The following is a 22,683-nucleotide window of genomic DNA, read 5'->3' on the forward strand; positions in this document are numbered from 1 at the left end:
TGGGCACATATTCATCAGTCTATCGGCGAAACCCGTGAATCGCAGGCTTAACGTCCGGATACTGCGGCTCCCGGCGATCACTCTCATGAAGTACACGTAGTCTCGGCTGCCGCCATGAAACTGCACCGCCAACTCTTGCAGCGTCTGCACTGCGCAGATGGCGTGCACGAGAAGGTCGCACCCAGGTGCGGTATCGAAGTAGACCGCTCTCAGAGTCAGTTTACGAAGCGTCGCGTCTTCCTTGGTCAGGTACTGCACAAACCGCCCTGACGGTCGGTTACGGGGGCCGCACGTAAAGACACAGGCGCCGACGACGAGTTCAGTGACAGTGCAGTTCTCGATGAGCGCGTCGATGAGCTTCCAAGCCGCGGTTCGGTTCATTCTAGTTGCGGCCACGTCCAATGACCTGAGCATGGCACCGCATCGTGTGAGCAGGCGATTGGGGGTCGTCATTCTCGCATAAATATGTGCGCGCACATGGTGGAGGATGAATTCGTCAGTGTAATGCAAGGAGCACAATGTGTCTTCCGGGTGGTCGCTCGCGATTCCGATGACTCTGAGCCTTCTCAGACTCGACGAAGACGCCAGGACTGCGTCCAGTGGACCTGTGTTTGCCACTGAGTAGTTCAGCTCCGCAGAGACAATGCACCGGTGATCTGCGATCAGGCGGCAGAGGAGGGCGATGGCCGCCTGCTCGGTGTGGCTCTGAAATCGGCGGTAAATGCTCGGCACAGTCGCGACGCTCACTTCTCCAAGCTCGTCTCTCGTGTCTTCGCGTAGCTGAAGGCCCACGTGCCACAAGACTTCGTTGCAGGCTGTCAGGTGTCGCAGCAGTTGACAGACGCGATTCTGGCCTCGCGTGCAGTTCAGACGAAGCAGCTCGGCAGAAACCAACTCGCCCTCCATGGGGAATCCGCGTTCCAGGCACAGCTGTCCAAGTGATCGCCTCGGTGCCGACGTGGCCACCGTCTCTCGTCGGTACAGGTGTCTGTGACGCTCACTCAAGCGCCAGCTGCTTTTGACACACCCGTTGTGCGTAGCCTAATCTTCAGCCAATCATAAGGCGCATAGGTAACGAGACCCTTAATTCATCGACAATGTTAGAGGGAGAGGGGGCTGGGTGGTCGAGAGGCAAGTAACGAAATCGATAACGCATATCATTTTCGTGGTTGGTTTTTCGCGATGCTGAAATTTTCAGCGCGGGGTTGAGATATTGACTCGAACATATGCGTTCTGCGCATATCTGTGGCAATTGCGAGCAGGAAAAAAAAAGAAAGAAACAAAGAAAGAAGAGAAAAGGAAAGTTGTAGTTTCTTCTGAAAGGCGAGACATCGATAAGGCTACAGCTCACTTTAATATATGACCTAGGCGACGTGCGTAGACATGGGAAAGTTGCCGTCATGGTGATATAAGTGTGCGCTGGGAGCCCTGGATTGTCAGGGATTCTAGAAAAAGATGGTTACGTAACATCTTAAAGCAAACGTAAGCGGACCATGACCCCTCTTCAACTTCATCGTGAACAGGGCTTCCCGTGTGGGAGCCGAAACGTCTTACTTTGATAAAGTTTCGTTGGTCGTGGTCACCGTTTTTAACTGTTGTCATGTATGTTCCCAACGAGACGGGTCTCCGTACCATTCTCGATTTCAAGCGGACACATACACCTAGCGCCAAGCACGAAAATGTGGTCGCAGTACTAAGCAACCAATTGCGTCCGCGCACATAATAAAGGTTACAGAGAACAGCCGACAGGCAGAAAAACCTTCTATACAGTCACGGTCACCGAGTGTTATACAAGCACCACCAGAGGGAACTGTGGCGCTATAGTGCCTACTGGAACTGTAAGCAGGGTAGTTCAGCGAGCACGGGAGTGATGGCCTGTATATGGTTATGCCTATATACTTCGTCCTTCTGGCTTCAAACGGCTTGTTGACTTTGCAATGTGATCACATGTTTAAGTACTGCTTTATAAATAATTAAGTAAACATTAATAAGTGTGTGCGTCAGTTAGACTAGAAGTCGGGACCTTTAGCACAGAAGAATTATATTAAAATTATCGCGCTACAGACGCATGATCGAGCGAGAATCTTATTGCGTTCTGCATGAAAAAAGAATGCGTAAATTGCTTAGAAATATGGTCCTATTTAGGCTTCAAGATAAGGCGTTATAAACGAAGACTCGAGAGCGTCTGAATCCACAAGCACGAACATTAGACACATCCGTGTATTGGCCATCATTCCCATGGTGGCTGAAGGATCGTAGCGTGAGAGTTCCTTTCTAGTAATTGCTGTAGTAAACTCTGTGGTACCAGTGTTCATGTGGTTAGGGGTTTTGTTTAGGAGTATAGATATATATAAACTTAGCTGCGTGTCGTGGTTCATTGCAGCATATGATGCGTAAACGCATACGTGTGCTGATTCGACATCAGCTAACAGCGTCACATATATATATATATATATATATATATATATATATATATATATATATATATATATATATATATATATATATATATATATATATATATATATATATATATATATATGTATATATATATATATATAGTGTTTCAGCCAACACTTTAAAAATCTTTAAAAGTCGATTGCCTGAGGCGGATATCACAATTCTAGTTCATGGGCTGGTCTGCTCGAAGCGGCGGACAATGCTTGCACAAACAATCGAGATGCAAAATCGACCATTTAATAAATAATTACTAATAAGGTTTTAACTAACTACATTATAGCCGATATTGCAATTTACAGATTATATCCGTGGCGTTCGCTAGGCGGATCCAATTGGAACGACTTTCCAAGATGGTACGAGGCTCGAGATATAAATTCCCGAACTTTGCGGAGAAATGCATTGGCGTTCCAGTTAATTTGTTAAGAAAACATCGCTTTATGCACTGAGCCCACAAGTAGCCGGAACGGCAATTTCGGGAAAGTTCGGGAATTTATATCTCGCAACTTGTGTCGTCCCGAGAATTGATTCCAAGTGGATCCGCCTGGGGAAGTCCACTGCTACAATTTGTAAATTGCAGTATGCGTCATAATTAGCTATATATTTAATTGGTGAATTCCTGTTAATCAGTAGATATCGTATTAAAATTTTTAATGCAAGTAGTGTCCGGCTCATAACTAGAATTGAGCTATCTGCCACAGGCATTCTTTAAAACATTTTGAATGTATTTGCTGAAACATCTTGTATTGGCGGCGAGGAGTTACGGAGTCGCCCTCTATCGGAAGCGCCTCGCTGCCGTAGTATGAGGGATCACGTGGCGCGCTCCTCATAGGTTTTGCTGTCAGCGCTCACTGAAAACACCACGCGCGAGCTCTCGCGGACATTTCTGTAAGTACTTTCGACACGAGAGAAGTTTCTTACTGTCTAAATAATAATCTTGGGCAAGCTGAAAGCACACAATCGTTTAAAGCCGCTATCTCTTTACCGAATACGTACAGTGAACGCCACTGCGCGCGGTCGCCGCGATGGAGTCTCCCGAACCGGCTTCTTGCGTGAAAGGTAGGTAAACGCTGAGAGCAAACTATGTCAAATATGTTGTTATAGTGTTTGTATAACTAAATGGAGCGTAATAGAATGAAGCCTCAATGCAGCGATCGCGCAGATTCGCAGCGACTGACTGCGCGTCTGCATACTTGTCCACGCACTGTTTCGCTTTCTCCGCGCGCGCGTTTTCGCACCGTGCCATGAGCTTTCATCATCATCATCATCAGCCTGGTTACGCCCACTGCAGGGCAAAGGCCTCTCCCATACTTCTCCAACAACCCCGGTCATGTACTAATTGTGGCCATGCCGTGCCTGCAAACTTCTTAATCTCATCCGCCCACCTCACTTCCTCATCCGCCATGAGCTTTAGGCCGCAGAATATGAGCATTTGACAGTATACAGGCAACCATTGTTGCGTGGGCGCTATCAGAGCAGTTCAAAAATAATTTCATTGTAGAGACTTCGACGCCTACGGGGTGTTGTGCCATTACCACAAGCCCGGATCCCGAATCTGCAAGATGCAGAATCTATCCTGCGAGCGCCATAATTCTCCCTTCACAAGTCAAGATGCTGCGCCTTCGTGCGGGAGAAGCCTCGGCGGAGCAGCGTGTTTTGACGTGTCCGCGTGTGCCCGACGGCCCGGCGCCGCACCTCCCTTGCCTGGAGGTCACCGCGCGCGCGAACTTTGAACCGAGTGGCCAGCGCGGTCGCTGGTTGGACCCCTCGGACGACCGTCGTGTGCTGACTTTGTATTGGGCCGTTTGAGTGACAATGGGCCTCGGGGATTATAAAAGCAGCGACACGCCGCTCGAAAACAGGATCTGCCGACCCCACCGGGAGAGAGTGTCGCTCCCGACTGGGGTGAGATGTGTAACGCGTTTTCGCCGGACGTCGTCGTGCGAGAACAGTCGCGTTTGTTGTGAGCACTCGGCCCCAGTGCCGACCCGTTCATGTCCTGTATGATAACCTGTATATAATGTATAAAGTCCCTTTTGTTATTCTCATCGACGCCAGGCTCGGAGTCTTCGCTACCAACGCTCTGTCACGAAACGGGTGACGAGCGCTACGGGACCACAAAGCCGTAATCGTGGTGCAGCGGTGAAAGTTCGTAACACTGCTGGCACCGGTTGGATGTCGTAACACTGGCGGCACCGGTTGGATGTCGTAACACTGGTGGCACCGGTTGGGATTCCATAACACTGGATGGCAGCTACGGGATTGACCGGCATCAGCTACCTCGGCGCGGTGAGTGCCTGAAGTTTACCTCAAACACCAGACTTTCTCTGACACAGGTTATAGTAGCTTAGGGAAGGATTTGGTGTTGCATTGTGATAACCTTGTGTGTTTCAAGCCTAGTAAGAGTGTTTTGAAAACCAGGGGATGCTGAGCGGGTAAACAGGGCAGTGTGTGATATACTTGCATATGTCTTACTAGTAGTATTATAGTAGCGTACGGCAGGTATATTCAAAAAGGGTAAACAGCAGGAGGACAGTGTGAACGATGGAGAAGTACAAGGTGAAGGAACTTCTCGAAATTTGTGAGGAGTTGGGCATTGAGTTGGGCTCAACCAAAAGAAAGAATGCGATCCTTGAGGTCATGAGGACCGGGGACGTAACGGCTGAGGAAGCCGCTGAGGCCTGGGCGGGTATCAATGAACGTCGGGAAAAGGAGGAAAGGAGAGAACAGCAACGTCGCGAGGAGGAAAAGGAGGAAAGGAGAGAGATTCGTGAGCACGAGCTTAAAATGAAAGAGTTGGAGACCCGAAATAGCTCGCCAGCGCCTAGTCTCACTTCTAACGTTCCAAGAATACGCGATCAACTTCCACCCTTTGTCGTCGGAGAGGATATGGCCAAATACCTCGTGAAATTTGAGCACGTGTGCGAACGGAATAGCATTGAGCGATCCCTCTGGGCACAGAATCTGTTAGCGTTGCTTCCTGGGGAGGCATCAGACGTAATAACTTGCTTATCGAAAGAGGCGTTTGAGAGCTACAGTGATGTGAAGGAAGCGCTACTGCGGAAGTACAAATTGTCGCCCGAAGCTTTCCGGCAGAGGTTCCGGTATGCAAAAAAGGGTAAGGAGTCGAATGTTGACTTCGCGTTTCGTCTAAAAGCCAACTTGGTGGAATGGCTGAAGGGCGAAGAGGTTTACGACGACCGCGACAAAATTGTCGAATGCATCGCGTTGGAGCAGTTCTACCGTTGCATTGATGAGGATGTCCGGCTCTGGCTGCAAGATAGGCTAAAGGAGGTTAAGCTAAACAAGGCAGCAGAGTTAGCGGAAGAGTATTACACCCGCCGCAGCTTGCACAGCAAGGCAGTGCGCATAGAAAAAGCAGATAGAAGAGATGGGTTTTACGGGAAGCCCGACGAACGGAAGGAAGTCACGCGTCGCGAGTTTCGGGACGACGAGTCCCTTCCCAAAGAAACTGTAAGGGATGGACAGAATGCATCTCAGAATGATGACGATGGTCCGAAACAGCGAAACGAAATGACGCGTTCTTTTGAAAAACGGAGACCGTTAACCTGCTACAATTGCAAAAAGCAAGGGCACATCGCTGCAAGCTGCCCAGAGAGAATTGCTTTTGCAACGATACAGGAAACTCACAAAAACATACGTCTATTGGAGCCCTATGTGCAGGAAATTAAGGTAAACGGCAAGAAGTGCCGAGCACTGCGGGACTCTGCAGCAACTATGGACGTTGTTCACCCGTCTTTCGTCTCCTCGAGGGATTTTACGGGAGAGTGCGTTAGGATACGGCAAGTGGCCGAGAAGGAGAGTGTCTGTTTACCGATCGCAACGGTTAGCATTGAAGGAGAATTTGGGAAACTTAACACCGAAGCCGCTGTGTCAGCCGCCCTCCCGGAGCAATTTTCCTACCTCTTCTCAAATAGCTCGGAGCAGCTGCTGAGGGATCAGGGCAAATCATTCTTTGCCGACGTGGCGTACATGGCCCCCACGGGATCCAAAGCGCGCCCGCTGTCGAGGGAACTTGACTTAGCGTCGGTGAGCGAAAGGCGGTGCGGCACGCGGACCGATCACGGTAACTTGAGTGGCGAGCAGTCACGGGAGAGGCAGAGCTCGGAGGCTGGCCTAGACGAGCGGGTCCGGGAAGTGAGTGGGAGTGACGCGTGCAGTGCTAGCCGCGATATAGACTCGACGCCGCAATTAGGCGACGCGGGCTCCACACTCGCTCCGGTTTCCGCCAGCTGGCAGGAGCAGGCTGCAGTTGAAAGGGAAACTCGGATTCGCGAACAACAGGAAGATTGTTCACTAGCCGATCTGAGGAAGAGCGTCAAACGGGGAGTGAAAAAAAAGAGGGTTTCATTTGGCAAAGAATCTGGCTTATCGTACCGCGGCTACACGGATAAGCAGGGTCGCAAATATAAGCAGCTTCGGATTCCGCGAAAATATCGCCGGGAAAAATGAATGACCTCATTTGCTTCCTCAGAAGTATGGTTTCGGTCCAAAGCGATTTCAAGGGGACCATTCTATTTGTCATTATTATTGCTGATTATTAATTGTTTCTATTTTGGTGTGTTGTTGATTTGAAAACTGATTGTTTGAGCCTTGTGTGCTAGATCGTACACCTGCCTCTTGTTGCAGCGGGAGAAAAAAAAAAGGGGAAAACAATTTAGTTAGGTTGATTTGAATTATGGCCTTGTCTGGTGTTTGACGGGAGACAGAGGGCACTTGTTCGTGTTGGGTGTTGCCTTTTGCCGGTCGGTTTTGCAAGCTGCAGAACGACCAAGCGGGACCAGTGGCGAGAAGCAAGGTCTTAGGAACGACCCGAGCGGAGCTGGTCAAGGTGCCTTGGCGACGACGTGGTGAGCAGAGCTCCTGTCCTGGCGAGTCGGACCTGGGCACGTGAGGTTACCTGGCGTCCCGACACTGGACGTGAACTTGGACGAGCCTGACGAACGTGCGCGCCTGGCATCCGAGCCACGTGGAGGCAGCTCGTCTTCCCGGCGCCTTATCTGAGGGCGGGGATGCTGTTGTGCCATTACCACAAGCCCGGATCCCGAATCTGCAAGATGCAGAATCTATCCTGCGAGCGCCATAATTCTCCCTTCACAAGTCAAGATGCTGCGCCTTCGTGCGGGAGAAGCCTCGGCGGAGCAGCGTGTTTTGACGTGTCCGCGTGTGCCCGACGGCCCGGCGCCGCACCTCCCTTGCCTGGAGGTCACCGCGCGCGCGAACTTTGAACCGAGTGGCCAGCGCGGTCGCTGGTTGGACCCCTCGGACGACCGTCGTGTGCTGACTTTGTATTGGGCCGTTTGAGTGACAATGGGCCTCGGGGATTATAAAAGCAGCGACACGCCGCTCGAAAACAGGATCTGCCGACCCCACCGGGAGAGAGTGTCGCTCCCGACTGGGGTGAGATGTGTAACGCGTTTTCGCCGGACGTCGTCGTGCGAGAACAGTCGCGTTTGTTGTGAGCACTCGGCCCCAGTGCCGACCCGTTCATGTCCTGTATGATAACCTGTATATAATGTATAAAGTCCCTTTTGTTATTCTCATCGACGCCAGGCTCGGAGTCTTCGCTACCAACGCTCTGTCACGAAACGGGTGACGAGCGCTACGGGACCACAAAGCCGTAATCGTGGTGCAGCGGTGAAAGTTCGTAACACTGCTGGCACCGGTTGGATGTCGTAACACTGGCGGCACCGGTTGGATGTCGTAACACTGGTGGCACCGGTTGGGATTCCATAACAGGGGACTGTGATGTGCCGTCGCGACGATGCAATCTTTTTTTTTCTTCTAAGTTCTTTGACCTTTCAATACTATTTCTCGAGTTGCGTCGCACTGTATGTTTATCGGCGTTCTCAGCGTGCAATTTCCCGCTGCTCCTTTTTTGTAATCCAGTGCATTAATTCATAACACAAACATGACCATATGCCACGCTTTCTTTAAATGTGCTTCTTACCGCTGCCTTTCCACTCCACTGAACTTGCCAGTATCTATAGTATCGACAAGTTCATAGACCAAACCGTCATGACATTAGTCGGGCAGCGGACTCAGGCGAGCGTCTCAGTGCGCGTTTCCAGAACATCGCAGACCGGGCGCCGTAGCAGAAATCTTCCTCGCGTCTATGCTTGCTGCATACCCGAGTTGTAGCCGATGACTGCCGGTTTTATGTTTCGCGAGCCAAGCTTCACACAGCTTGAATTCTTGTCCTGCGGCTACGTGTGAATAAGGCCGACACCGGCCTCCGTTACGTGCGTCCGGCCCTGCGGCACCGAGCAGTAGCCTGCCATGTTGCGCGCCTTCAAAGGCAGCCACTACCTATTGTAGTGCTTTCAAGCGTTGTAAAGGAGACACTTGAAACGGGAAAATTTCGCCACTAAATGAAAACCGCAGCGTACGAGGGAATTGAAACTCTCGTTTTCAGCTCGCTTCGGCGCGCCCGAAGCAGCCGACGCGGCCGCTATGTCCACGTGATCCCTCCTAGCACGTCACGCCGACGGTGGCGCCAGCTTTTCCAGTGGTGGAGCTCGAGGCCAATATATACGGACACCTTTACATTGGTGTTAAGTGGCGCGCTGTTTTGGCACTGTTACATCAGGTATGGGAGGTCCAGCGGCCGTGGTCCCTGCAATTCGAATAAGGTAACGCGCAATCATGGCAATGCGGAATTTGTATGCAGAGCACTTTTCGACAACAAGTTATGCACGTGTTGACGTCGTATTTTGTTAGTACTTCTCAACGCCCGTTACCCTGTTCTCAGCATAACTCGCAATGTGACATAATTTAACTTGAGTCCAGGGACTTCACAATTTCATTACCTATAACGTGAGCCTAAAATATGTTTAAACGATAAAATTTGCTGTCTATTTGCATAACAGTAGCAAAAGTTGATCATTACATACATAATATTACCAAGTGAACTACCACATTTTGCACCAGATCTAGAAAATCCTACAGGGGAAAGCTTTATCGGATTTAGAGGAAAACTGGCTTCGAGGGTTGGAAACACTCGTGTCAAGTTTCCTAAAGCTAGATTAGACGAGTTTGAACACTACACTGCTAAATAATTTACAATCTTAAAGGTAAAATAAGCTCCTTAATTGGTTTATATCTTGCACGCTCACCCCAAATATAGGTGTAAGGGTGTGAGTTAAATTGATTCGTACCCTCATTCGCTTTTAATGCTGTGGTTTCTATACCAGTGTTGGCACGCTGAAAGAAAGAGCTCATGAAGCCACCAGCCATCTCGGCTAGTGCTGGAATGTTGCACTAGCACAGATTACCACAGCGTACGGTGCGCGAGGGCCGAAACTGGAAGCGGCAGCGCTGCAGTCGTGATTTGGTCGAAAGTTGGAGGACGTGATATTGCTTCGCTCCGGCGAGATCGCGTGTGGCGGTTTTATCCAGCGATTTGGGACGCTTATTTTATTTTGATGCATGTGCGATGTGTTGCTGGTTGAGCGGCATCGGTGAAGCTCATCGTGGGATTGGATTGCATTGGAGTGAACATTATTTAGGCCTGCAATTGTGGGAATTTCTCGGCGGCTAACTGAACAAGCCGCCTGTTTTGTGGCTTGGCAATGCGAACGTTGAAATCACCGACAACGATGACCGGTATGGAGTGCGTTCGCACGAAACCCTCGATGTCTGATCTGGGCGTGTTAAGGGGGATGTACAGTGTTGATCAAAAGTTCCTAAGCAGTGCGACCGTGCCCGAAGGAGTTACGCTCCGTTATCGCGGCGCTGCCATCAAGGGTGCTTGCAGACGCTCGCTGGATTCGGGGATAAAATAGAGGGACAAGGTACATCGATCTCGCTTTATCGCTGTTGTATGCTCGGCAATCATAAAGTGGCCCATCAGCTGGTGTGGCCTGTCATCTGCGCTTTTAACTTTCGTGCTCCAGCCGCGCGAATGGGCTGCGGACAAGAGCTGCCGCCAAGGTGATGCCGCGATGCTCCGTAGCCTACTGTTTGCTAGCGCGAAGCCTAACTTCATGGGGGCGAGGGTTTAAAAGGCGATAGTGGTGGTAATGGGAACCAACCTCAGCGTTTTCCCAACCACATACCAAAGAGTTTGAAGTCGACGTCTATTGAAGTATAGCTGTCCGATTCTTTTTTTAGCTGAAAACGTTTTGTGCATGAAAGCCAACCCGAACGCGTGAGCTGGGCGGGGCGATAAAGCTTTGGAGCGCTCCGTCGGGAACACGACAATGTCGAGAAAATGCTCCTAGAAAATCCCCAGCATCGCGGCTCTCTGACCCGCTGAGCGCCCTCAGGGAGGGCGAAACCCGCAAGGGGGCATGCGCAACAGCTCACTGGTTCGTGGCGCACCACAGCATGGCCATAGAGCGATGTAGTAAACGTAAAGAGTGGACACCGACGTAGGCGCCGGCGGCCGACTTTGGCTCTCAGCGCACGTGGCGGATTCGGCGAAACGCACCAGCCTTCAAGACTATCGCCGCACGCTGCCGAATCTCGGAGGCCATGATTTCAGTTTCGTTTCTCTTATTATTTTTTTGTGACCCATAACGCTGTATAAATCGAGTAATTTCACGCAGGTGCTGGTGCCGCAGTTTATATCTTGCGTCGACGAGCACGCAAAGGTGTTTCACTTTATGTCAGTATTATTTAAATTCATATTTGCTGTTCCAAGCCGTAACTTTGCGCAACAATCATGCCAAATGTTGAGTAAGTAGAACTTTATCGTTCGTGATACTATATTTCTAGGAACTCGCATCGAAAGGGGTATCGTAAATAAATGTGCCATGTTCCTTCAATATATAACAACTTGCTGCACAGCCATGAACACGAAACTAGCAGACAACAATTTATTAAAGCAAGATGGTGAGAAATGTGGCAGACAAGAAAACGGGAAGAAACTGCGAAATGCAAGTAATGGAGAATAGTCGGAAATTAATGGCGTCATGGCAATTAGTTAACCAAGAGAGGTAGCGGGATCGATACCCAGCACCTCCACCAGAATGTTACGTGTGGAAAGACACAGATTAAAGAGGCTCTTTACAGGCTATTTACACTGGAGCCAGACCGCCAGGCCGACACTCGCTTGGCCAAGGGCACCGACCCACTTCGTCGTCGTTCTCGCGGCGGCTAGTCCCTTGAGCATCGCTCGACGACATCGTAATAATATGTAAGGCTTGTGCTGTCTTCCTTATGAAGGCTTGCGAGGTTCACTTTTATGTGCAGAGCAAGCGTATAGCTGTCCGTTTGTATAAGTAAACAATGTTGGCTCGAGATATGGTGAGGCCGAAGGAGCTTCAGTGTTCCTTTCGCAAGCACCCTAAGCTTCGATGCACTAACTCGAGTACACCTAACGCATTGCAATGGGCGCTGCAGAAAACTGCCTTGTGGTTTCAATTGGGGGTTGTAATGAACTAATGGGTTTCGAGAACAATGCGTGTCTCGCCACAACAAAAGTCGGTTGTTACCGTTGCGTAAGGGGCGTGCCATATCGTCGATAAAGGCTCCTGAGGGCCGCCAGCAAACATGCCATCGCTTACAATTCATTGGCTCTCGATCTCAACCACGAAACGTTTATTTCATGTGAGTGCTGCTGTGTTCGTGGCTGCTAAACGACGCGCCGTCGTGTTAGCAGCCACGAACAATTCATTTATGACGGCCTGTTTCAGAGAGCGTTGAAAGTAGCAGCAAACTTTTCTTACGAAATACGTGCCTATTTCTTTTGCGCAATAATAAAGCGTCCATAGTTGACTAGAACAAAACACCAGAGTAAGAAGAATCATGGTGATATCGTCACTGCGCAGCGTCTTTCTAACATGGATAACACGTTGATATCAGCTACCAAGATTTTTCTTCCATGTAAAATGCAATGTCTCTCGTACCTAAGTACTAAAGGATTATTAGGTGCTTAGCAAAGCATCATACACAACTTCGTGTGTGGAGTTTGGAGGCATTCTATTTACGAAAAATTTATGGAAAGACACGTCGCATATATGCTTTGCGAAACCAGTAGACCCCTTCAACGCTACATACCTTGCCATATCCAATGCGTAAGTTCTCTCGACTCATGCACTTTTGAAGAAGGATTTCTGTGCTTTAGGAATGGCAGCAGAAAGGAGCGGACATATGCTTCGATAAATACGGCTCGAGCTACCCATACCCCGAACATACAAGAAATGAACGAGCGCACCCGGCAGCCGAGCGAGCCGGAGTAAGCGGCGTCCTGGACATGACGTCACTCGCGAGAGAGCGCCACCCCAAGTTCTCTCCGCTTATACTACACCGAAGTCACGGGATCCACCAAAATGCCTTGTCAGCAGTGTAGTCATTCACTTCTGATACACATCGCTAACATTTTCTTCAAGAGCGCATCGATTTATTATTCGATAATGAAATGGATAACTTTATTTTTTTTCGTTTTACATTTCGATCCTTTACTACCGGTCGAAGGTAGAATATTGTGCGCCTTCAAGCACACAGTGGCAGAGAGTAGACCTTACACAGTGTCCTGAACGCATAAACCCCTGTTACCGAACAATAGGCGAGTCACGCTCATTTTTTTACGCTAATCCTGTTTCTACAACTCGTAAATCAATGCCAGTAATTGTCGCGTATAGATGCTACTGGTGGGTAGTCACGCGACAGCCAATGAAACACCCAAAGAATGACGCGCGCGTCACTCTAGCTGCTGAGCTTGTGACCCTACTAAATTTGATTACGTATCTACAACTTAACCGCATGCCTTTATGCGCCGTTCAAATGCACGTTCAGCGGAGGGGTATAAATGGGCGGCGCAAATTGAAGCGGCCACTGCAACTACGTACACCCACGACAGACGGTCGACGCAACGCGGATGTCCGTACCACTTCCACAATTCCCGCAGTTCTCCAGAGACGCTGATCTTCTTGCAAAGGTGAAGTCACTGGTTCGGGGATGATTCCCTCTACGTGCACACGGGGCCACGGTCGCGTATGTCATCTGTTTCGACACCTGACAGCTTGCAACAAAGTGTTGTGGCACGCCGGCCTTCAGCTCAGAGAGGAGTCTCACAACAAGCTCGGAGACCTAAGCGTCCGGACGGTGCCGGGCGTTTGCCTCGGATCCCCACATTGCGAATTGTGCACCCACAACGAAGAAGCAGCCCTGTCCCTCTTACGCTGGCTCCTCAAACGGCACCGATGTATTGTCTCAGTGGCGGCAAACTACGGTGCCGCGAACACAAGCCAGCTGGTCGAAGCCCTGCAATCCTCGTCCAGACTCGAGAGGCTCACCCTATTCGGCAATGCAAGTGACCAAGTGGAAGTCTTCGAGCAGTCGCCCGGATGTTCAGTCGGCCATGCGTGTTCCGCCGAGCGAATGAAAATTCCCGCCCGCCTGTTGGAAAAAGATGGCACCGGACTGGTCTCGCTGGACGTATCGGAGCTGAAATTAAGCACTGTCATGGGGAAGACGCTCATCGATGCTCTCCTAAAAAATGACACCATCACTGAACTGACTGTCGGAGGCTGCTTCTTTGCTTCAGGCCCCCTCGAAGCCGCATCGGTGTGGTTCGCGGAATATCTGGTCAAGAAAAACGGGATGCTCCGGAAACTCAAACTGGTAGAACACCAGCTCGTGTTCGCAACCGCGGCGTTGCAGACGCTGGCACAAGGGATCAGCACAATGACGACTTTGGAAAGTTTATCCGTTGAAGGCCAGGCCGCGAGCAAGGACTGCGCGCTGTTCTTGGAAGCCGTAGCCCATAGCCCGTCTCTGCAAAGTGTGTGCTTGCTGCTCGAGGGAAGTGATGAAGACTTCCTTAATCCGCAACCGGATGAAAACGTCGACGCACTCGGCGTCCCTACTTGGGTGTTAGCGTTGCAGGAAAACAGCACGCTCAAGCATTTAAAGCTTGGCTTAACGTGGTCCACCAGGGAAGACTGCTACCTCTTGCTCGAAGCACTTGAAAAGAAGTGCCGCCTTAAAATTTTGACATTGGAAACCATTCCGAGCGATTGTGGTATCCAAGAAATTTGTCGCATAATACGGGATTGTGGCGTTGGCGAAAGAGTGCGCATCGGAAGCTATGTCGTTCTCCCCGAGGACGTTGAGATAGTTTCTGCGTGTGAGGCAGTGACAGCCGTCACTGTCAGTTTTTTTATCTTCCTAGCAGACGTGGCTGCTTTGAGAAACATGTTTAACGTCATCGCTACTTGCAACCACATAACGTTGATTCACGTGTTTCTGGATTTCTTCGACAACGACGCGTTCGCATCGCTTGCTGCGTACATTACGGGATCAACCTCCATCGAGGTAATTCAGCTAATTATCGAAACACATGACTCTGGCGATGACTGGGACGAAATTGAACAGGAGCACTACGAGTCCCTACGTCAGTCGCTATCTAACTTGTGTGAAGCTCTGTCTTTGAATCAGAGCATCAGCAATATCTATCTGGACTCCACGATCGAATTGCGCGACGAAGATTGTCAGAAGCTCGCCGACGCCGCTTTGAACAACCGGCAGCTTTACGAGCTCATTCTCCCAGCCGTCAGAGGCAGCTCTGTGCCTGTATTCCTGGGGCGTCTTCTGCCGCGGTTAGCCGAGAACTACAACCTACTTCTCCTGGGGATTCCTTTCTGCTTGCAGCACAACGACGAGATGTGCGCTGCCCAGGATGTCGTGCGGCGTAACTGCGGCCTCGTACAGCGGGCGACCCGGTTCGTGATGGGAGACCACGGCCCAGAATGCGCACGCCCCTTCGAGCTCCTCTCGGAGGACCCGGTACTCGTCGAGGGTGTCCTGCGCAAGCTTGCGCAAGACCGGGATCGGGCGCAGGTGACCGGGAGTGAGAAGGCCGAAGCCGTGTCCAAGATCGAGAAAGCCCGCCAGCTTCTGCGCAATGCGGACTTACACACTTACATGAAGTTGACGGGCGTCATCCAGGAACGGGTCGAGTGCGAGGTCCAGGAAGACGGTAGCAAGCAGTTGGACCAGCTGAACGAATACTGCTTTCTGCACATTCTTCGGTACCTGAAGATAGCGGACGTCGTGGAAGCTTGAAGCTATCTGGACGAGGTCGCGTCCTCTGTGTTTCGCGCCTCTCCAACAGCATTCTGGATACTCGCTACAAAAGAGATGCCCCAGTAAATATATCGTGGGCATTTGCAAAGAGTGACAAGTCTTCACCGTAATTGAGGCTACCCAGCGTAATTACAGTGCGACGAAGCGTTCTAGCGAACCGCAAACACGCCCTGGTGCCACTCTGCGCATCTAGCTGAGACTCTTGGTGTTCGTGCCCTACAGTTTCCTTGATGGCAGCACACGTGAAGCCACTGCTGGATCGTTTAGTGGAAGCTTTACCTGTGGTTCATGTCCGAACTCGTTGTTGGAATATATTGACGCGTGCACTGCATGTACTTCGTTTGTGTTTTACCAGTGACCACCTTTTAACGGCTAACACATCCTAAACGTTATCGCTTGGTGCAAAACATGTCTGCATGTATCGGGACATTACCGATTAGCGTAGCCGATTGTGTCTGTTGCCTTTGTCGTCGCCCAACCCTTTTTCTGTGTTTATGCACGACGCGAACGTGTTGCACTTCCTGAAAGATGTGCGAGAGCCCGCGATAACGCTTCAACTTTCGACTGATCATGTATGAAAGCCGATGCGCCGGACACGCTGATGAAATTTCGGACGACGGCTGACTGTGCTCGCCGCTATCGTTGCACTTTCAGTGCAACTTGCTTTTCTGGGAGCGAATTTGCCCAATAAAGAGTTTCATGATTAAATATTTTTGGTACTGTTTATTTGCCATCACAACAAGCTGTCAATATAAAAATCGCACAAGTGTTCTATTTAGATGGCTGGTGAATCTATACGAATGCCCTTTTTAGAGCGCCGCTCTTCGACGGCCGTTCCTGCGCTTAGTGTCGGCGTCCTCGGCCTGATGGAGCGAACGAGCGCAGCGAAGAAGGAAGGAGGGAACGCAGAGTACAGCGGGGGATGAAAGGCGGCAATAGTGAAGTGAGCGCGAGAAGGAAAGCGTTGTGCCGTGCAAGACGGGCTGTGCGGCGACGACCGCTATGAGATGGCGCCAGGGTAACGCGCCGTCGTCTGTTCAGCGACAGAATATCGCGACCTCCTCAGCGGGTCGCTCCGGCATTGCACTACCTTCGGGAACGGCCCACGTATAGGGAGCGCTTAACGCCTGCTTCGCCTCCACCGCGGTTCGGTTAAGTATTGCACTATCTTCGGGATTCGCTTCGTAGAAAAAATTGTCTACGCGCAGACTTGAGCCGCCAGCTCCCAGCCATAGACACCTTAGCTGTAAATATTGCCGCGAACACCGGTCAGTTGAAAAGAGCAAAGAAGAAACGAGCTGAAACACCATGCTTGCGAAACCGTAACTCTGCAAGATGCTCGAATGTTAGTTTCATAAACTGTATGTGTTAGAGCATGCGCAGCAGACACGCGTGATATAGAAGTTTACAAATTACGTGAAACTTCTTGCAATTCTTTTTACGGATTTGCATAAATGCTACTCCCGCATTAGTGCTATACCTTTTGTCAGCTTTTGAACGCGAAAGAAATTGCGCAAGGACTTGGACATGTGAAGGGATCTTTTAGTACGCGATTGGAATCTATTAGCGTGTTTTTTCATGTTCTTACTTTCTCGCGGACAACGTGCGCGCACATCTGCGAGGCATGTTGAGATCGATCGGATATCATTGGTCATTGGATATCATTGGTCGTGTACGTTTTTCAAATGCGGCTTTATGTTCTGCATAACTTGCTGCTGCAAGTATCATCCGCACTTAGTTTACGACGCAGCAATATCGTTGGTCAATAAATATCTATAGCGGGTTAAATCTCATTGCCCGTAAGAATACAGAGCATCAGGGATTGGCGCGGGCCTTCATTAGCCTGCATACGCAGCAGATGAACGTGCCGCGTAGTCGTTTCTCGATCGCATGCGCCCCAGGGCACAATAACACAGAGGATATATAGCTTGCTGTAATTACGTTTCGACGTGAAACGTCTTTAAGGGGGGTCGAACCTGCTGAAACCCATGCGTGGAAAACACGGTAACTGTGGCATATTCGCGTCTAGCTTCGCAACCATACTATACCCATGTCCCTCTTTCTAGAGAGGAGTGAAGCCATTACTCGGCCTTGCCCACGTGCCGCATGCGATAATGGTGGTGCTGTCGGCCCGTGCATGACGCAATCGGAGGTAAATTTAGCCTCGCGCGCGGTGTTCAGAGAGGCGCATGTCTGGGCAGCATACATTTTTCCATCCGAGCAGGAACGGTGGTGTCTGAGAGAGCTGAGCATGCCGCAGCAGGTATAACTTATCCAGCTCAAACCAGCGTTCGTCGGGAGTTCTGCAAGGGTTACAAATGTGCAATTTGTTGTAAAAAACTTTCATGCGTGCTCGGGTACGACCTCCCCCTCCATGCGTTCGACACATGCGGTTCAAAAATGGCATGGACGTATTCGGGCAACAAGGCAGGGAGATATCCGAAACCTTCGACTACAGCGGTTCGTGGCAGTCTTCATGGCGAGTGCAAGCGCCCGTGATTGAAGCGAACGAGAGGGCACCACAACCCTCTGTAATGTGCGGCGCGGGCTCGAGCCGCTGCAGAAGCCAAGGGGGTCCCGGACTAGGGTACCCCCCCCCCCCCTTTAGACTTTGTAAGGGCTGGGCCCTTAGGGCTCAGCTCACACCTCTCCTATAAATAGAAGAATAAAGTTGATCACCACCACCACCGGGCTCGAGCAGGGCAGCGAAGCCTCGGGCAACGCCAGAAGGGAGCGAGGAGCCACTTTTTCTGCCTTCGTGCTCCTACACTATCTCCAAAACAAGTGAGCCCGCTACGAATGGAGAGCGAGCACGATTGCAAAAATTAAACCACAAACACCCCCTCCATCTAACTGTAACATAAGTTAGGCATGACTGATCTTTGAAATGGTTGAACAAGATGTAACTGATGGAACTTGTGTATTTGGTTACGCAAATTCTGTAGCCAAGTGACCATACACCATTCGCAGCCCGCACAAGATGTTTCACGTATCCCACAGCCTAGCGTAGCAAGTGGCCCAAGAGCTGAAGATAAAGAAAAAAAGCAAATGAAAATCCCCAGTCAGTGAAAAGGAGGTCGGAGGACGTCATGCGCTTTTGTAGGGTAATAGATTTACGTAATTTTTGTCGCATATCTGTACACGTGTACTTGTGTGATAGAGTTTCCCTTTCTGTCGCGCGGCGCATATCGCGATCCCATCACCCTCGCCCACTATGCGTAGATAATCGCTGGCCGCAAAGCCATAGTTTCTCTATAGGAAAGCTGTGGTGTTCTTTTCGTCCTTTATATTCCTTGTGTGTCATTCGGCCACGTTAAGTTTCTGCCATGCAATAAAGCATGTTTCAAGTTCAGTCGGCCTCTTCGTTCACGGAAGCCCTAGAACACGACAATTTTATCTTACGTTTGTGTCACGTAGTAGGGAAGGCCGTTTTTATTTGTGCTGATGATGAAAGAATAAAAGACGTTTTGAAAAATGAGTCAAATGCTATTTTCTTCATGACAAACGTTATCACGAACTGTAACCCGGCCGCGCCTAGAACGCTGCCAGCCTTTGACAACAAGTTAACGTACTTAGGACAAAATTCTGAGGAGTGATCTCGAGACCTTTAGGTTGTTGAAAAAGAATAACTAACCGGTACGCCATTTCGCAGACCAGGTTTCATCCTTGGACTTTAAACGAGCAATCCAACCACACACGAACAAAACTTCGCCAATTGTCTACATAAATTCCGCGATGAACTTACTACAAATCATTTAGGAGGCTCGGAGCAACGGTTTTCGGCGCCAGTAGGGCGGTAATTACCACTAATCGACAAGAGGCAATGTAATGACAAGGGTCAAAATAAACGTTCTAAATCACGGGATAAAATGGCCACACACGACGTCGGCGCGGCGAAGCGATGTCACGTGATACCACTTTCGACCCAAGAGCGACCTCCGCGCTGCTGCTACCAGTTTCGGCGATCGCGCTCGGTACCTTTGGGTAATCTGCGGCAAGCGCAAGTCGGGCTGCGCGATAACTCGTGAAATATGCTCACACTCGCCTAAGGCTTAATATAAATAAATATTGTGTGATTCTGTCAGAAAATTCAGAGTTCTGCCAGAAAGACGAAGCACGGATTGCTATAGGAAAATTAGCAGATAGCGTTACGAAGTGCAGCTAATAGTTTTATCAGCCGTATGAACTTGTAAACATTCGCTTACTGACTAAATTAACAATGATAGAATATGTAAGCGTGACTCAACGCGGATGTAGAAAGAAAGGGACACACGGAGTCAGCGTTGTCTGCTGTTTTCTACGTCCTTGTTCAGTCGCGCTGACACATTCTATCATGGATTCAAACCAACTAGCCAGTCAGCGTGTTCTAACTAAACTGACCAGCACGGCGTCGCGCGCGCACATGTAAACATGAACACACATCGCTCGATGACAGCGGAAACTGTCCGTTAAAACGCTGGAGCTTGGAATCGGGGCAGCAGTCGCGAGGCAATTGACCTCCGTGCATCTGTCGCTCCAATGCGTCCGAAACGTCTTAAACACAGCGCATACGACGCTACCGGGACGACGCGCACTCTGCAAACATCGTGGATCCGTTTGAAGACGAGTCCCGCACGGGCGCGCTCTTTAGCCACGTTGCAGACTGCCTTCCAGACATACGAGCACCGGCAACGCGTCCCTATGGCGTCCGCCAAAGGCGTCCACTACGGCGTCTGCGATTCCGGCGACAACGCCGTGGTAGACGCCGCGGTTGTCTCCACTCTGTATGGAGTGGCGGGCGAGGAGAATGTCGAGGCACGGTAAGAGCCGCCGTAGAAGAACGCCCTTCCACCCCGCCTCACCACTCTGCCTCCCTTGCCACAGGAGAAGGCACGCATCCGGGCCTCGTTCCTCGCTCTCCGCATGCGAGATGGAACCGCGTTCGCCCGCTCACCCTCACATGCTTTCACTCATACGTAACCTCACGGCGACGGGAGATATATGCCTGGAGTGTCAATGTAATTGCTATCGCAATAACAAAAATGTGGAACGCTTAGCGATTTCTTGTCATCTTCGCGCTGGGGCGATGTAAATCTTCTCTGTATCCTTCCAATGTTTAGTATATGTACTTTGGAAGCGCACCTGCTAATCTTTCGTTCAACTACATATCGCCATGATTTCGGTGGTACCAAAGCAGCGGTAAGAGTTCTTTAATATCCTAAGATTTGAGGCCCCGACGGTTAACAAATCACAGAAAGTTCCGTGTTTTACAGGTATTAGGATTCTTAGCAATCAACTGCTATACTGACGACAGTTCATTTCAACGAATAGGATTCGTATACCGTATTATTTACCTGTACTACGAGGGAACTGCGTCGGCTGCCGATTTTGGTGCCTCTGCATGTTCGTTCCACCCTCTCGTGGGCATCACTCGAGTTAACACACATGCCGCGTAAATTCAAAGCGTGGTACCAGAATTCCACGCAGAAGCTACTCTGGGAGCTGTCTAAACTGTGAGTAAGCATCATGCCACTTGCTCATATCCACGCACCCTGGTGTGTCATTCCAAATATTATGAAACTTCATCCGACCATTATAAACCTTTTACAAGCCTTAGTGGACTAGGTCCTACACTTATCAACTTTGTCTTCACCACCGCACTAACTTCCATGGTAGGCTTCGGGTACGGCCCCGCGCCGAGCAACATGTATCCGGAGCACAACGTCGGTAGAATTCACCGTTGCGGTGCATTCTGCAAACACTACAACTACAGACTCCACATACGCTACGCTACCTTCTTGCCTACTGCATCCCAGAGCAGTGTGAATGCGCCCTTCGCGACGGCGCCTTTGAGGTCCACCTGGCAATGATCCGCCGGGCATGAACTTTCGCCGAAGACTTCATATAAGAGGCCCGGACTACCTCCCCTACTCTCTTTATCTGTTAATAAACATGTTTGCATCGTCATCACGAGTGTTAACTCCAAAAGAAAGCCCGATGGTCATTGCGAACCCGATTGAAGTCTCCCAGTCGACGGTAACGCTTTCGGTGCGCAGGAAAGCTGGACCTCATCACCCAGTCACAGACGTACATTCTTCCTTTCGAGCTGCGGGACCCGGCTGGCTGTGTGGTTCACTGGACGGTGCCACCCTTAATGTGACGCGAGTTCCTATATTAACGAGCACACTCTTCTTTTAGCATCATCTTTTTTATCCTATTTCCCTACTTTTCGACAGTGCCGACCAAGGTTAAGGAGTGATCCTTGCGGTGTAGACAGTAACGGTGCAGTCAGCAAGCTTTCCTCTTTTACGGTCGAACACTCTCTCCTATTTACCGATATTTATGCTGGCTAAGCTGTTCTGTATGAGGGGCGTCACTCAGATGGCGAATAACAAATGGCCGCATTATAATTTTGAAAAACTGAGTAAAGGCTTTTGTTGTGGTAGCATTGGTCAGCATCAAGGCACATCAGCTGATACGAGCGTACAGCAGATATAGGAGCCGAATGCACAGAACTGTTGAGCCTGTAGATGGTTTTATTGAACATAGTTATAAACAAGGTATAAAAGAAACCGTGTGAAATTTGTGGCAAGCAAATATTGACACTTGTCGGAAGTATCGCTGTCGCATCGTCAATAGTTTCGTCATTAAAAGTAGTTTCCGTTATGTCGTCCAATATTTTGCCTACCGACATGCACGCCACTTTGCAACGGCAATCGACATACCCCAGCCTTTGACCTCAAGTTTCGTCTGCTGTTGAAGATTTAGTTTTTGTTTATCCAGATGAGCATGTTAATTCCTCGCGTATCCGGCAGTCTCAACAAGAGTCAATTGTCCTCAAGTAATGTCCAATCCAAGTTTCCAATAATGCTGGCAATCCTGCATACCTACGTCGGTACAAACCTGCACAAGATGATGCGAACCACTATTTCTGCGAAGGAAACGTGCGTGTTTAATAAGTGCATATGCAAAGCTGCGTGTTTGTGATGCGATTGCCTCGCAGCAATGTCGGGATTTTACATTTAGGAAGCAGATTCAACGATTCTTCAACAGACGCCGATGGCAAGCGACCAATCAGCAGTCTACTGGAACACTCAAAAGTTCAGACTAGCGATTGTTAAAAAAAAGAACAACCTTTATTACAACTTTCCCCATGCGTCATTATTTGCAGCTGGACATATCGCCTTGTCCTGA

At 49.9% G+C, this 22,683-nt stretch overlaps 1 protein-coding gene and 1 non-coding gene across 5 annotated transcripts in view; one reads left to right on the forward strand and one right to left on the reverse strand.

The window, feature by feature from the left end:
* LOC139054161 (glutamate receptor ionotropic, delta-2-like) overlaps positions 1–22,683 on the forward strand; it is a 105,763-nt gene that overhangs the window by 57,981 nt on the left and 25,099 nt on the right. The window lies entirely within an intron of this gene.
* LOC139055079 (U6 spliceosomal RNA) lies at positions 20,528–20,629 on the reverse strand. Its single transcript, XR_011511641.1, has one exon. It is a non-coding gene; the product is annotated as a U6 spliceosomal RNA (small nuclear RNA).

Source organism: Dermacentor albipictus, chromosome 1 (assembly GCF_038994185.2).
Source record: "Dermacentor albipictus isolate Rhodes 1998 colony chromosome 1, USDA_Dalb.pri_finalv2, whole genome shotgun sequence".
Classification (NCBI taxonomy): Eukaryota; Metazoa; Arthropoda; class Arachnida; order Ixodida; family Ixodidae; genus Dermacentor; species Dermacentor albipictus.